The sequence below is a fragment of the Alligator mississippiensis genome, chromosome 7, assembly GCF_030867095.1.
Source record: "Alligator mississippiensis isolate rAllMis1 chromosome 7, rAllMis1, whole genome shotgun sequence".
NCBI classification, from domain to species: domain Eukaryota; kingdom Metazoa; phylum Chordata; order Crocodylia; family Alligatoridae; genus Alligator; species Alligator mississippiensis.
In genome coordinates this window covers 55,729,810-55,747,017 of record NC_081830.1, presented here as the reverse complement: position 1 = coordinate 55,747,017, position 17,208 = coordinate 55,729,810, and the positions used below count along the sequence as shown (strand labels likewise).

General features: G+C 47.3%; 2 protein-coding genes across 3 annotated transcripts in view; one reads left to right on the top strand and one right to left on the bottom strand.

Annotated features, from left to right (window-relative positions):
* Positions 1 to 4,618: 4,618 nt before the first annotated feature.
* The window catches only part of FBXO36 (F-box protein 36), a 143,555-nt gene continuing 130,965 nt past the window's right edge, over positions 4,619 to 17,208 (bottom strand). For both annotated transcript variants that reach the window (XM_014602803.3, XM_019491694.2), the window contains exon 7: positions 4,619 to 5,822. The gene's annotated coding sequence lies outside the window, so the exon portion shown is untranslated. The remainder of the gene's footprint in view (positions 5,823 to 17,208) is intronic.
* The window catches only part of SLC16A14 (solute carrier family 16 member 14), a 42,290-nt gene continuing 40,750 nt past the window's right edge, over positions 15,669 to 17,208 (top strand). The window contains exon 1 of the mRNA XM_059730975.1: positions 15,669 to 15,712. The gene's annotated coding sequence lies outside the window, so the exon portion shown is untranslated. The remainder of the gene's footprint in view (positions 15,713 to 17,208) is intronic.

Here is a 17,208-nt window from a genome sequence, read left to right as displayed (position 1 = left end):
TTCTTCCTGGAGGGGAGGCCCTGGCTGGATGCCAACCTTGCACACATCCTAGGCCATGGACTCCAGGTGCAGCTGGATGCTGTCACTGATGGAAAACCCTTCACTGAGCCTCCAGCCTTGCCAGCCCCAGACATGTGGTAAGTCCTGCATTGGGGGAGGGCCTTCCCAGACTCTGGCCCTGCCCCTGCCCCCAGTCCCTACCTCACCTGCTCACACTCTCCCTGGCCCCAGGGTCCCTGCACACAACATGCAGAGAGGCAGGACACGGTTCCAAACTTTATTGAGCAGCCTGTGTCCCTGCAGCTGGGTAGGCGCAGGTCTCTCATATGCTGAGGACTGTGTCAATACTGGTGGCAACGTCCTCCTTGGCAGCAGGGGGCACGGACATGTAGTACTGCAACAGGTAGCCTTCTAGGCAGTGGTGGCAGTGGTTGCAGGGCAGGCTAGGCTTGCCCCCCATCCCATAGTAGCTCAGGGTCCCAAACCAGGAGCGCAGGTGTGCCCAGGGCATCAGCAACAGGGCATAGTGGCTCAGGCACCCCTCTGCCTGCACCAACAGCTCATCACACACAGCCTGGGACACACTCAGCAGGGGCATACCAGGCACTCAGAATGGCAGTGGGTGAGTAGGACAGCTGCAGCAGCCCTGAAGAGCAGGGGGCCCTATCCCTGGGCACCAGGGCCAGGAGCTGGGGCAGCCAGGGCTGGGAAGTGCAGCTGTAGCAGGAGCAGAGCTGGAATGTGCTGCCTTTGTCTCTGCCAGGCTGCTCCTCTGACACAGGAAGCCTCTGCCCAGAGGTCACAGTGAGGAGAGTATGCTTTTAAGATGGCTGCCAAGTACTGGCAGTTGGCTCTGGCTTCAGCATGGCTGCCAATTGCTGGCAGCTATGTAGCCAGTGGCTAGAGCTCCCCCTGGTGGAGGCTATAGAGGCACATAACAGGGCTGGAGTGGCAAGTTAGTCCCAAGTCCTAGCATGTGTAGGCACCTGCCAAAAAATGCTTAACGCTTAATGTGCATTAAATTTAAGCACACTTAAATTCATGTGTAGATGCTCCTGGAGAGAGGGAAATTCTGGCTCTGACCAACCCATGCCACAAAAAAGAAACTCCTCAATGTGGAAAAGATCAAAGGAAAAGCAGTAGAATACCAGAAGGGTATTCTATTTTTCTTAATGGAAGCTTAAAATTTATAGCAACTGCCCCTCCCAGGATATGTCACTGGTAATGGCTTTGCATAAAAAAAAGCCTAAAAAGAAATTAAATTAAGAAATATAAGCCAAGGGGACTGTAAGGCCAAAGACAAAGTAAACTGAATTAGGTAGGCTTCACTTTTGCATATATCTTTTTTTTTTTTTTTTTTTTTAACTAATGCTTTAAAGGAAGGGCCCATATCTTGAAAACGAGAAAAATGGAATTGAAAGCATAGATAGGCCAAATTCACCCAACACTGCAGAGCTCTGAACATGTTCCCATCTGGAAAAAATGTTTCCATAACATAAACAAGAAGTATTTGGAGAGGATGAATGCCTGTGTTTGCAAAGTGAAACTTCTTAAGGTAACAGCTATTCCCCATCTTTTGTTACCATTAAAATTAAATTTAAAGGGACATTAAAAGTCCTGTTTGTACCTACTGTTATTATAGGCAACACCAAAGATGACAAACTGAGTTAACTTAGAGAAAGTGTTATATTTCTTTTTTTTCTTAACTTTGCACATTTTCTAACACTTCAGCCAGCTGTAGCCAGCAGCAAAATAGAGTTAGGTTCAAATATGTAGCATTCTCTCTCAAAATTAACAAACACTGACATCTTGAGTTTCCACCCAGAAACCTGAAGAAACTAAATACATTCCCTCAATGTACTTAACTGTCAATGCTTCTCCCTTTAGCATCATTGATTCTACATATAAAACACTTTATTATTATAACAGGGAAAAGAATATCATTAACTTGGAAAAATGCAAGGACAATAAAGCAACTATAAGATTCTATGAAAAGTTAGAAAACATAATTGGTCCCATCCCCACCCCAGCCCCTGTAGTCCTTGGTCAGTAGGCCTTTGCCTTTGTTTCCCCACCTGTGCTGGAATGGAAGACACCACTGTGTGACTTCTTGTATTGTCGAGAAGCTGCTGCATATCAGCTTCCACGTGGCTCTTGACAGAACAGGACCTTGATCCAATGTCAAGGAAAGAAAGGCAATGGGGGATCGTGTTCTCCTGCAGCCTTCATCCACCTTCGCAGTTGTTGAGATTCTAACATCTTCTGCCTGCTCTGCTCTTGAGGACTTCTAGACCCATGTCTGGGGGCTGGGCAGGCTTATTATAGTGGCAACCTGTACTCGCCATGTCATAGTACCATCAAAGGATATAGGTGGCTTTTCAGGAGGGAAACCATTGCCATCTACTGTCTTTACCACATCCTAGTGGTGCTGCTGCTTGGTCCGTGACTGCTCATTCATCAGAGTTAGCCCTGATCATTTCACAGCTAGCCTTCCCTGAAGGTCATTTCACTATCTGCCACATGTGGATGTGCTGGGGAGTAGTACAGCTCTGCCCCTCTGCTGCCTTTCCCACCTAGTGGGATGAACACTCTGCAGACAAATATTCCTTTGACTCCTCACTTCGCACCTTTTCCCCTCCAGTACACTCCACTTACAGTTTTGCTAGTGATGTTCAGAAGCCCTGGACCCAGGTAAGTCTATTCCCAGCCCTATAAAAAGATACTATACTTATACTGTTGCCCCTAGTCGTGATACAATGTATAATGTGCTGGAGGCACAAACCATTTCTGCAGCCTTATCTCTTGCTGCGGTGCTGTCCCTGGCCACTATGCTGGCCCCTAACCCCAATCATAGAGATGTTGGGGTTAGAAGTAGGGACACGAATTGGCTAGAGAGTCTCACCCAGAGAGTCATGGTGGATGGGTCGGTTTTGACCTGGAAGGGTGTGGGCAGTGGGGTCCCGCAGGGCTCGGTCCTTGGATCGATACTCTTTAATGTCTTCATCAGCGACTTGGACGAGGGAGTGAAGTGTACTCTGTCCAAGTTTGCGGATGACACAAAGCTATGGGGAGAAGTGGACACGCCGGAGGGCAGGGAACAGCTGCAAGCAGCCCTGGACAGGTTGGACAAGTGGGCAGAAAACAACAGAATGCAGTTCAACAAGGAGAAATGCAAAGTGCTGCACCTAGGGAGGAAAAATGTCGAGCACACCTACTGCCTAGGAAATGACCTGCTTGGTGGCACAGAAGTGGAAAGGGATCTTGGAGTCCTAGTGGACTCCAAGATGAACATGAGTTGGCAGTGTGACAAAGCCATCAGAAAAGCTAATGGCACTTTATCATGCATCAGCAGATGCATGATGAATAGATCCAAAGAGGTGATACTTCCCCTCTATCGGGCACTGGTCAGACCGCAGTTGGAATACTGCATGCAATTCTGGGCACTGCACTTCAAGAGGGATGCGGATAACCTGGAGAGGGTCCAGAGAAGGGCCACTCATATGGTTAAGGGCTTGCAGACCAAGCCCTACGAGGAGAGACTAGAGAACCTGGACCTTTTCAGCCTCCGCAAGAGAAGGTTGAGAGGCGACCTTGTGGCTGCCTATAAGTTCATCACAGGGGCACAGAAGGGAATTGGTGAGGTTTTATTCACCAAGGTGCCCCCGCGGGTTACAAGAAATAATGGCCACAAGCTAGCAGAGAGCAGATTTAGACTGGACATTAGGAAGAACTTCTTCACAGTTCGAGTGGCCAAGGTCTGGAACGGGCTCCCAAGGGAGGTGGTGCTCTCCCCTACCCTGGGGGTCTTCAAGAGGTTAGATAGGCATCTAGCTGGGGTCATCTAGACCCAGCACTCTTTCCTGCCTATGCAGGGGGTTGGACTCGATGATCTATTGAGGTCCCTTCCGGCCCTAACATCTATGAATCTATGAACCTTATCTAATGTTGTAGATGTTCTCTCCTATATAGTTTGATCTGGCTCTTCAGGTTCCTACCTAGCTAATGTAATTCCAACTCAAGTGACACTGAATATGCAGATCCAAGTCCATAGCAAAATACATTCAGCAATGCCATCACACCGTGGAGAGGATCAATAGCAGGGCATTTACCACCAGAGATTCACTCCGCTCTACAAGATAAGGACCTCTTTGTCTTGCTCATGTCCATACACTATCTTCTAGTCATATACTGATGAAATTCTTGTTATGGTGAATGCCCATTCAGGGTATATTAAGCACAGCATTGTTACCATTTAGTCTCACACATTAAAGTTAAGATTTCATTGTCCCTACAGCCAAAACTTAGGTGTTTGTTTACCAAAATGTTTCTACTCACACAGGGGGTGTCACCTGTAAAAAGAGCTTTAGCTCATTATGGCTCTCCCTGGAATTCATTAATAGTTAGTGGCAGAACTCCCTTTCCTGTATGACTTTCAAACCATGGACCATTTCACAGTTTCCTCTGTACTGTCAGTCACATTTTCTTTCTGTTTTCATTTCAGCAACAGCAGGAATGAAAATATAGGTAAATGGGCTGTAAAACCACAAAAAACCCCAAGATTTTAGGAGTAAGAAAATAATCTCAAGTCATTTAAAAATACAGTCAGGTTCAAAAGATGTGAAGATGAGTCCTTTAATGATAAACATATTAAACCTATAGCAAACACACTTTTACATACATACAAGCTTTTCTGTACATAAAAGATTTGCTTTTATGAACTCTAAAAGACCCACTGAAAACAGTCATTTGGAACTAGAGAAAGAAAAGGAGCTCTTATTCTTCCAAATATGTTTGGAAAGTGGTAATCAGGAAATTCAGCTTGAAATTTCTATCATTTGAGCCAGTTCCTATTTTATTTCAGATCTCATCTTGAAGATGCATGCATGCAGAATTTGTACATATGCATACGTGTCTATGTGAAGCATGCATTTAAGTTTTTATGAGGTTGGGGCTTTTACAATTTCTCTATTTCCTGTCATGAATTTTGTACCATTTAAAAAGTTTAAATATTTTATTATTTAATGAACCAACTGTACAGTTGGGAGAGATATCAGAGACAGTTTGAGGCACAAAATATCCTTCCTCAAGTGTAAGAAGGCAGATACAGCCTAATGGACATTTCTGAAGAGCGATCTAGTTGAAGGAAGTACAACTTGGTTTCCTATTTTTATTAGCCACTAGAGGGTGTGAGAGGGTAATTTGTTGCTAGGCAGATTAGACAGCAACATTTAAAGTGTAATCATCAAATTCTTTAAAAAATCATGATACAAGAAGCATTTTTAGAAATTACAATCTGCAATGTGCAACACCTTTGTGTGACAGAATTAAAAGTCTAATGTACCTTTTATTATTAGTGTTGTTTTATTACTTGTAAACTTCATTCTGATTAGATAATTTCTCTCTATAGAGTTTTGTTCTATTCATTATTGCACTGTTGAAGGTTTTGGATTCCTGCTTGTAACAGAGCAAAGACAGCCCTGTTTCTTTGATGTTACTAAGTCGCAAGTAGTCAGGTCAGGGACAGGGCAAAGTTAAATACTTAGCACAGTTGGGAAGGGGATTGCACCTGGGGTTAATGTTAACTGATTAGGAGCCAGCAGCTACTTAAATCCACAGCAAGGGGTTTTCCTTGGCACCCTGGGGCACGTGGAGAGATTCAGCAGGGACTCCAGCAGCAGTGGATCCAGCGCTGGAGCAGCTTGTGGATAACACCTGCCGACTGGGTGCAGGTAACCATGGTGACTGGTGAAGTAAGGAGGTGAGGAAGAGAGGAGAAACTTACTGGCTGAGAGAAGGTCCAACGGAGAAAGGATCCTCTGGTACTGCAGGAAAGAGAAAAGAAAGTGGGACTGGAGTGGAGCTGACTGACCTGTGGGAGTGGGCTGCACAGTGGTGGAGAAAAGGGAGACTACGAGCTGTGAGAACAGCCAGGGTGCTCCACAACCCGTGGGGAAGTTACTAATAAACCAATTTTCTTTTATTCTGCTTCTGGGGTGATTTACGATACCCTCTGTCTTTGGGGAATTAACTTCTTATTCTTCTATCATTCTAAAGCATGGCAGGCGAGTCCCAGGGAGAGAGATTTTGTTATTCACCCCCACACGGCCACACTACTCATCTGACAAAATAAAAACAACCCCAGGTCCTTCTACTTTCCATTAACTGACATATGAGCAGGAAACCCAGGGATTGTGTTAAATTCTCACTCATACTTCATTATACAGTATAACATCATAAATCTGGATATCAAAAAGTCAGAATTATCAAAAATCTGGCACTTCTTAAAACTACACTTCATCAGGGAGTAGCAGCGGCCGGTCCTGCAGCAGCGGAGGGGGAAGCTTGCACATGGTGGCTGCCACTGCCATTCACCACCCCATGCTGCTGCTCCATGTGTGGCTGCTGTTCTGGGACCAGCCTCCACTGTCTGTCTCCCCCCGCCCCCGCTCCGGGACCAGCCGCCGCTCCAGTTTCAAAAATCCAGAATTTTCACATTTCCGGCAGGTGCTCGGTCCTGAGCATGCCAGATTTATGGAGTTATACTTTATTCACTGCTTATATTCATTGATCATTTAGATATCAGTGCTTGAGTTCAGGCTTTGGATTAAGAACAGGTCAGGTTTTTAGCACGTCAGAAATATTTGAGAATCATGGCAGCCCCCTGGATACCCAGATAAGAGTTAATTATAACACTTTCAGGAGCCAAATCTTCAGTGATGGGCACCATATAACAGCATACATAAATGGAAAGATATCTCCTCCATGATCAGGTGTGGAAATGTTATTTCTACTCATAAATATTCCTCACAGTAAAAAGCATGACTTTCATGTGAATAGAGTATTAAAAAACTGCCCTTGTTGGCCTGCAGTTGTTTATGGGTGCAAGGAAACATGGAATTAAGAATTGTTCTATACTCCATACATCAGGGATGGGCAATTATTTGGGCAGCAGGGCCACCTAAGGAGTTTTGGTGAGCTGTTGCAGGCCCAACCCAGCACAGTGGGGGAGGGGGGATGGAATTGATCCTATTTGGCCCTGGGCTCATCTGCCTGTACCCACTGTTGGGGGTGCTGGATGGAGTGGGCAGGTGGGTTCTCTGTGGAGACTGGCCTGAGACATCTGTAGGCAGGGCTGGGTGGATACGATGGGGCTGCAGGCAGGTGTGGAATGGCATTCAGCAGTGGGATGGGCAGATGGAGCTGGGATCATGGGGTAGTGACAGTGTGGGGCTGAGTCCCAGGAAAGAGCTGCAATCTTTTTCCCACATGCACCTGCAATGGGCACCAGTTCTGCAGGCAGGGACGTTTGGGGAACAGATTGCAGCTCTGCTCCAGGCCCTGGCCAATGCTGTCACCACCATGCAATCCTGCCTGTCTATTCTGTTTCTGGACACTGCTCCCAGCCCACCCATGGCCCCATCCCATGCACTCAGCCCTGTAGTTCCTGCCCATGGGTGCCCTGAGCTGGTCTACATGGAGATCACCTACCTGCCCACTACTATACCACCCCTGCTCCGCTGTGTGTGACTGGTGTTGCTGTCCCTGGGCACATGACACAGCCCAGGCTGCCCTCCACACATGGGCCAGGCAGGCCATATTTTGACCACCCCTGCCATACATAGAAGCATAGCATCTTGGCGAGTGGTAGAGTCCAACAGAAGTAGTTTAAAAGATAAAACTAAGAGAGATGTTGTTGACACCTCTGGAAGCTAGGGGCAGTATGCCTGGCATTTATGGCAGTACAATCTAGGCAAAGATATAAGTTACAAGCCCAATCAAATAAAAGCATTATCTTCATTCCAAACACAGCAGAGAAAGAAAATTAAGAAAGGTGGAAAAGCAGTGTACTGCCTCAAATACAAATTTTAGCGGTGGTACTGCAGCACTGAGCGTTCAATGAATTTTTCCTGATAAATTGTAAATATTTCTCTTCCCACTGAAAAAATGGACACACAGAACATAAGGCAAGATCTGTTTTTCATTTTCAGTGGTGGCAAATGATCTCTTTTGATTTACAGATAAACAGAGCAAATGAAGAAATGTGGCCTAGGGCTTATTCTGAATGTCAGAATTTCACTTTGACCTTTATTAAATGCTATAAGTAAAAAATACAACAACTTGCATTTATGTCCAGTTGAATTTAGTTTCCAGAGGCTCTAAAAGTACTCTACTAATCATCTACAAATCAGAAAAAGATAATCTGATTGTTTTTATGCTTTAAGGCAGCCATTTCTGGAGTGAAGTGTGGCAACCACAGGTATTCACACAGCAACAGACCTGCTAATTCAGACACAGAGAAATGAATACGATCGGGTGGGATGTGCTCCACCTCTCCCCCAAAGGTAAGCATGTGTTCTCTTTCAGGTTGGCTGATCTCTTCCAGCAGGCTTTAAGCTAGGTTTGTCGGGAGAAGAGGAGGATGAGGACAGAGGGAGCCACGGAACACCGAACCAAGACAGCCCAACCAAGACAGGCGACGAGCACAAGAAGTACCCAGGTAAGAGACAGGGGCCCGGATAGTCCTGGGATTAGGAGGGCAGTGCATACACCCTCAGGAGGCCTTAAATGCCTCTACACTAATGCTCGTAGTATGGGGAATAAGCAGGAGGAACTTGCCCTCCTGCTAGCTAACACAAACCCAGACATAGTGGGGCTCACTGAAACTTGGTGGGACTCAACGCATGATTCGGTGGTAAACATCAAGGGCTGTAGACTGTACAGGTGGGATATAATGGGGAGGAAAGGTAGGGGCATGTTTCTCTACGTCAAAGAGCAATACACATCCTCAACAAACAGCACTTGGTCAGAGGGGCAGACAGAGGTGCTCTGGGTCAGAATACAAGGGGGTCAGGGGGAAAGAGACTTAACGGTGGGGGTCTACTACAGACCACCCAACCAAGGGGAAGAGCTGGACCAGGAATTCTTGGGTCAGTTTGCGGAGGCAGTTAAATCAAGGGATGTGGTCATCACGGGTGACCTAAACTATCCAGATATCTGCTGGGAGGAGCAGTCAGCCAAGTCTGACTGCTCACGTAGGTTCCTAGCCAAGATACAGGACCTCCACCTAATCCAGGAGGTGCACAGTCCCACTAGGGGAAATGCCTTGTTAGACCTGGTCCTGGCCACAGGTGATGACATGATGAGGGGACTGCGGGTGCTCGACCACCTGGGCGATAGCAATCATTGCCTACTGGAATTCACCATCCAGCGCAGGGTGTCAAAGGCCCGCAGCAAGGCAGCAACCCTAGACTTCAGGAGGGCCGATTTCAATGAGTAAAGGAGATTAGTCGGAGAGGCACTGAGGTCCCAGAGGAGAGGGGAGTTGGGAGTCCAAAAAGAGTGGTCATTCCTTAAGGAGACGATCCGCCAAGCCCAAAGGGTGACAGTCCCAATGTGGATCAAAGGGGGCAAGAGCGCTCAAAAGCCCCCATGGCTCACCAAAGGCATCCAGGAATGTCTCAAAGCTTAAAAGGAGACATTCGACCAACGGAAGGGAAGGGCCATCACCAAGAAGGATTATACCTCCATTGCTTGAGATTGTAGGGGGGCTGTTAGGAAGGCTAAGGTGAAGACAGAACTGGAACTAGCGACCCAGATCAAAGATAACAAGAAGTCCTTTTTTAAATACATAGGGATTAAAACGAAGGTACTGGGTAACATGGGGCCTCTGCAGGACATGCTTAGAAATCTGGTAGTCGCACCACACAACAAAGCTAACCTCTTTAACAAATTCTTTGCCTCCATTTTTTTTTTTTTTAGCAGGGACTGGGACATACCCCCCCCCCTCCCACCCCGGGATTCTGGATGGACCCAGGGGAGGTGCAGCCAGGCCCAGGGTCAGTGAGGACCTAGTCAGGGAACTTCTGGTGGGACTAGACATGTTCAAATCAGCAGGTCCAGATGATCTCCACCCCAGAGCGCTGAGGGAATTGGCAGAGGTCGTTGCACACAGCTTTACAAACACTTGTGGTACTCTGGCAAGGTGCCAGAGGACTGGAAAAGGGCCAATGGGGTCCCCATTTTCAAAAAAGGGAGGAAGGAGGACACAGGAAACTATAGGCCTGTTAGTCTTACCTCGGTCCTGGGAAAGCTCTTTGAGAAAATTATCCAGGAACACATCTGGAAGGGACTAGCAGGGGAGATTATGCCTAGGGGCAATCAATATGGGTTCATTAGAGGCAGGTCCTGTCAAACCAACCTGGTTGCCTTCAATGACCAGGTCACAAAATCCTTGGACGCAGGTATCGCAGTGGATGTAGTCTTTCTGGACTTTACAAAGGCCTTCGACACTATCTCTCACCCCATTCTCATTAAAAAATTAGGCAACTGTGGTGTCAATGCCAACACAGTCAGATGGGTTGCAAATTGGCTGGAGGGCTGCACCCAGAGTGTGGTGGTGGATGGGTCATTTTCGACCTGGATGGACATGGGCAGTGGGGTCCCCCAGGGCTCAGGCCTCGGGCCCGCACTGTTCAACATCTTCATCAGTGACTTGGACGAAGGGGTGAAAAGCACCTTGTTCAAATTCGCAGATGACACTAAGATGTGGGCAGAAGTGAGCACGCTAGAAGAGAGGGACAGGCTACAAATAAATCTAGACAGGTTACCGGGGTGGGCGGATGAGAATTGGATGGGTTTCAATACGGACAAGTGCAAGGTACTGCACATGGGGAGAAAAAACCAGCAGCATACCTACAGGCTGGGGAACTCCCTTCTCGTCAGCACAGAGGCAGAAAAGGATCTTGGAGTCACTATTGATTCGAGGATGAACATGGGCTGTCAATGTGGGGATGCATTCAGGAAGGCTAACCAGACCTTGTCATGCATACACAGATCATCATGAGCAGGTCCAAGGAGGTTATCCTTCCCCTTTATGCAACATTGATCAGGCCACAGTTGGAGTACTGTGTCCAGTTCTGGGCGCTGCACTTCAGGAGGGATGTGATCAGCATCAAGAGGGTCCAGAGGAGGGCCACTTGCATGATCAGGGGGCAGCGGGACAGGCCCTACGAGGGGAGGCTGCGCGATATGAACCTGCTCAGTCTCCACAAGAGAAGGCTGAGAGGGGATCTGGTGGCCATCTATAAACTTGCCAAGGGGGACCAGCAGCTAATGGGAGAGTTCCTGTTCTCCCGAGCACTACTGGGAGTAACAAGGAACAACGGCCATAAGCTGATTGAGAGTAGATTCAGGCTAGACATCAGGAAGCACTACTTCACAGTCAGGGCGGCTAGGATCTGGAACCAGCTTCCAAGGGAAGTGGTGCTCACTCCTACCCTGGGGGTCTTCAAAAGGAGGCCAGACATTCATCTAGCCGGGGTCGTTTGACCCCAGCATTCTTTCCTGTCCATGGCAGGGAGTTGGATTTGATGATCTGCTCAGGTCCCTTCCGACCCTATCAACTATGAAACTATGAAATTGGAAGTGAGGTCATAAATGAGAAGAGTATACCTATGTATGCCAAAATTCAGCCACAACAGTTAGATATACCTTTACAAATAGTTCTGTTAGACCTGTAATAGCAAATGGTGCAGGGTCTCTGTTTTGTGTCTCATCCAGAAATATTTTTGGGAGTGAAGTAGTACTTAAGATCATGCTGAGCATTATTTTAGGAGGACAACAGGAGAACTTATTGAACCGGGGCATTACTTCCTCTTGCAATGCTAATTTATTTCTTGAAAATAGCTGGCCAGATTTTGACCAGGACAAGATCATTACCAAGATCTTTAGCAAGGTTAGACATAATACTGGCACAATGTAGTGCATCACTGCAAACAAATCAACAATTATGACTAAAATATTGTGCAGCTTCTAGTTTTAACATATGAGTTCTACTGGGTCCAATGAGTGGCAACGTACATCACTAAAGCTGCCCCTGGCCTACCTGCTGATCACTTCCTCATGGATCAAAAACTACAGCAAGCAAGGGCCAGATAAAGGATGCATCTTGCAGAGAAATTAAAGATCTCCATCTATAGGGCTAAAGGAGCTGGGCTCTCTGTTTCTATTGATTATGGTTTTATGTTAATACTGAATAAAAGCAACCATTTTATGCATTATATTTCCTAAAAAATACAGCATTCCTAAAGAATACAACCAAGAATATAACATTCTGGCAAAATGTAAGCTAAATTTGTATTTGATCCTCTAGGAATATAATAAAAGAATGGTGCAAATTTAGATTGCCTCTGCCAATAGTTGAGGTATATTATAACTCTAGGATTTGACACTAATGGAATGAGCAGAATTCAATCCATTTGGTATACTTGCATGAGACAAATATCAAATCTCAGAAAAAAGTCACAGAGTGTTCATGTAACATTATGAAAAACTCCTAAAACATTCAGGCTGGGCCTTAGAAAAGGCAGTTACAATAGCATGACTATGAGTCTGCAAAGGTTCGTTTAGCTATAACTGTAACTTTGACCATTAACCAACTGCAACCGCAACCCAGAACTAACACAGTTTTTAAACCAGAAAATTGAGGCTCTGGCATGTACAGAATATTTTAATGTTACCCCTGCAGGTAATTCCTGATTCACAGCTACTACACACATGCAAGACAGATGTAGAGTGATGAATACTAGTTGTCCCTACTATGCAAGATTGCATACTTGACCGGTATTTGAGAAAGAAAAAAAAAGCAAAAGTGAACAGAAAAATACTGAAACAAAAAGTCCCCAACAAAGTAGGGGGTGTGTCCTGGCTATTCTAGAGAACAGGTAGGATAGGTAAGTTCAACTTATATCCTCCAAAATAAAAGCAACTTTGACTTGTAATGAAAAAAATTGACTATTGAATTAAAATAATATAAGCTGCAAATGTGTCCTGAGCTGTGGAGGGACCTAGAAGTTTGTCACTGCAGAACTCACTGCAGGACTGAGCCTTAGGGCATGTCTGTACTAGAAACTTGCTGCAGGTTTTGATTATATGTATCAAATGATCTTCAGCAGGTGTTGGATGACCAGTGTATACATGTTGCATTATTATACTATGATTAAGGTCTTTTTGCTTCTTATCTATTGTGGCAACAAAGACTGATGTTTCCAAATAAGCATCTGCCTTCCAGTCAGATGCCCCATGATGCACTGTTACAATATAAGCATTCTAGGATTTGCATTGTGGGATGCCTATAGGAAATCAATGGAATCCTGGGGTTGGGTGTTAAATTAAATTATTTCCATGGTTCCCCGGTTCCTCCCATCAATTCCTTCATTGTTTAAGACAGTGTGAATTTCAGTGCTGTTGGGAACATGGTGCTGTGATCCTTAGAATAATGACTCCAAGTTACTGCAGTCAGAACTATAGTTATGCAATTACTTCAGTGCTGAAGTGATAAGGAAACATGAAGAGGAGAGGGAGGAAACTGAAATGAGCAGACACTTTTCCTACATCTTTTCCTGTAGCAATTTCATTTAGTGATTATTTCAAAGCCATTTTTGGCTTGGCCTTCTAGCACTGCCTGATGGGACATTATAGTGCAGGACCCATAAAATAATTGACAGTTATCAACAGAAGTTTAAGAGATTACGTTCTAGATTTCCCTAGAAATCTGTGCAAAGGTCACCCAAAATCCCACAGTGTGGATGTACAGGAGGTAGAGGCCTGCTGAACAAATATAGTTTGCAATTCAGCCCTTGATCAGAAAACCACAATGGGCGGGTCCAGACGAGCGCGCACACACGTCTTGCAGCATCTCAAAGCCCTCTGAAATGCTGCAAGTGGCACATACAGGAATGAGAAAAGGTTCCCCCCACTGCAAATTTGCAGTATGGGGGTAAAATTAGACCCTTGGATATCCAGGAATCAAAAAAACCCAACCTCCCCAAAAAACCAAAGCAGACCGTGCCCTGAGACAGCCAAAGACTACGTTCCCCACAGCAATACTCTAGTAGTAACCAGAGTGCCTCTATGGCTGGCCCTCACCCTCATGCTGAGGCACGCTGCCGGCCCATGCAGGGCAGGCAGTGTGCCAGCCACAGGGAGCTGGACCCAGGCTCCAGTCCTGGTAAGCAGGGGGTGAGGAGGGCTCGAGGAGGGGGGAGGGGGCCATGGGGGGGACCCCTGCCAGCCCTGCCCATTCCCACAACCACCCAGGTTGCAGCCCCGCCTGGCCCCATCCCCGCCATCACTGTCTCCCCACACCAGCATCCCAGCAAGTAAACCCCCCCACAAAAGAAAACCCCTGCACTCACCAGCAGGGGGCACACATGGCAGTAGTGCCACACAAAGGCCAACCCTCCAGCCACAGCCCACTGGCAGCTGGCCCAGAGGGGCAGATGCCTCATCCAGGCCTGGCAGGTTGCAGCAGGTCACAGCCAGGCAGCAGCCCCCACTGCCAGACTGCTGCAGTGGGTAAAGGGTGCAGGGAACTCTCAGGGCTGCTTCAGCAGTCCAGCTGGCACAAGGGGTAGTGTCCTCAGGTAACAGGGCAAAGACTGGCTGGGCCCTAGAAAATCCTGAGAGCAAGTAGCCCTGAGCTGCTTGCAAGGGCAGCTTTTTGTACAGAGAGGGCCAGGACAAGGCAGCTTTTTATACTGCTGAGGACAGGACAGGTGCTGGCCCTGGGCTCTAGCTCCCCCTGGCTGCAGATCCAGGAGGAGCCAGGCAGGGTTATTTTGCCCCACGTGCCACAATTTGCCCTACATCAAAGTGCATGTCCGGGCACGTGTACTGAGGCAAAAAACCCCTGGCTCAAATTTGCACCGCTTGTATTTGAGCTGCTGCAAGCACACGTACCTACATGTGTGGACGCACCCAATCTTTCCAAAGGGTGATTTGCCTCTCCCTTTCCCAGCAGATCTCTCTGTGAAGTTCTACCCACTTCCCTCTCTCCTCTTTAGCAAGCTTTTAAAAGACTGACTGTCTCTTCTCTATCTTTTTATCCCTCTGTTGGGATGTACACAATGGAACATCTCTTGAGCACCTTTTATGCTGACTGAACAGGCATTCAATTACTTATCTCTCCAATGCCCATGCTCATTGTAGTGTGTCAGATGGTATGAGAAAAAATTAAAAAAAAAAAGACAGCTAGCTATTCTGCAGACGGTACAGTGCCAAAAGAGTGACACAATGTTGCTTCCCCCCCCATATTGGAATTTTATTCCCATAGGCTCTTCTAGTCTTTGGTGAGATTTGAGATGGTAATACCTTTTCACAACCTTCCTTATTTGTGCAGATCCCCTGGTCTATGGTGTGAAGAGGGTAATTAGTTAATGGAAAATATCCTGGATTTCTGTTTGCGCAGATGGAGCTAATGCAGGAAAGGAAAGGAACCATAAGCTTCCACGGCACTGTGACAGAGATGCTGTACCTCAGTCTCCATACCAAACTAACGTACTATCCCTGGCTTTAGTTCTTTTGTTAAACACCAAAGAATCAGCACACTGTGTAGTGTAAAATATATAAAATTCTTCAGTAAGTAAGGGTAGATGAAGTCTTTAAATGTTTAAATTATTGTTTTTCATAGCAAAGCTTGGTCATTTACTCCCTAATGCCTGATACTTGCATAAAATCTGAGGGCATTAGTGAAACTGTGGGTTTTGTGGCAGGGCACTGTTTGTGCCTGCCACTTTAAGGGGCCAGAAGGCCACAGCCGGCAGGTGGCTGATTAGGGCAGCCATTTTAGATTCAGGGCTGCACATATAAACAGGGCATTTTGTTACTGGAAGGCCAGGCAACAATGTTGCCTGGCTGCAGGTATCATCTGGAGGTAAGGGAAGAGCTGTAGGGGATGGTCAGGAGTTTTCTGGTCCTGGGCATGATTTAAAACTGCACCCTGCTGGGAATGGGTGGCCTGGTGGGGTTCTCAGTGGTGTGGAAGCCCCAAGAAATGCCAGGCCAGTTACCACCCTGGTGAAAGGCAGGTTGGGGTGCCTTAATCCCAGCTCCCACAGCCAGGTGGGTTACCTGCTTTGTAGTGTCTGGAAGGTGGACCCCCAGAGAGAGAGAGAGAGTGGGGCCATAGACTCACACCTGTCTGGACATCCCCTGACTGGTCAATGCTGGGGCCAGGACCGGAAGGGTCAAACAGCCAGGGGACCACTGCAAAGAATGCCCAAGAGCTGAGGGCCTGGGGTTCTGACTGGCCTGGAGCTGGACCAGGGCTAGTAGCCAAAGATCCTGGGGGGACCACACCCATAACGGAGGAAGCAGATCAGGGAGCTATGCTGCCTAGGATGAAGGTGGAATAGGCTGCCTGAGGAGAGGAATCCAGGTGGGGTTCAACTAGTAGGATTCTGGGGCCCAGTGTGGGGCTGGTGATATTGATAACATCTGGGTGCCATCTGTAACAGTCAGAAAACTCCTCTTATTTGAGGAGGAAAGAGCACTAGGAGGCACAACTTACAAAGAAAATAGCCAGGGGTAAAACATAGGCTAAGAGTGCATACTGCAGAGCTAGTTACCTTGCAATAGTTTAGTGCAGCTGAGTCTAGCAGGGAAGACAAGACACTCCTTATGGTGGCTTATTGCTGCTGCTTAAGGTGGAGCAGCAAGCCTAATCAGCGATGATCTTGGTTTTCCATTTCCCACAAAACGGGGGGGGGGGAAGCAGATTTTCCCTTTTACCCAAGAAAAATGTTGATTCTTCATTTTAACAGAGAAAAACAGATTTTGCTTTTTTGCAAAGAGCTCTATGCAGGCTGGCAGTATTTCAGCCTGCAAGAGGCTGGGAGGGAGCAGGAGGAGGGCAGTCAGGCAGGGGATGCCATGTACATGTACAAGCACAGGGCCTCCAGACAGCCTGGAGAGCAGCTCCCACAGTAGGTATGTATGGCCTGGGGTGGGGGGAAGAATTAAGGCCCCCATAGGGAGGGAGGGAGGCAGTGCCTGTGGCTTGGGGCCAAGGCTGCAATGTGCAGCCACAGGGTCCTGGTGGGGAGTGCAGAGTGGCAGGGAGCCTCATGCAGCTTGTTTGAGGGACAGGGAGGGGTTGGACTGGCTCCCTGCTGCTGCGTGTGCTCCTGGAGGTATCTGCAGGGGAGTAAGTGCCCCTTGGACTACCTGTTGTGGGCTTGGGTTCCTTGTCCTGCTGCCCTCTCCCAAGGGCTCTGTAGCCTGGTGGGAAAGACCTAGCATGATGGGGCTGGGCAAAGAAGCTTGTTGTGGCCACTGTGAGCCCTGCATTGCCCTGGTGTTGTGCCCCCTGCCTGCCTTGGAGCAGCAAGGGGCATAACCCCATGCCACCACCCCTGCTGCTTTGGGGCG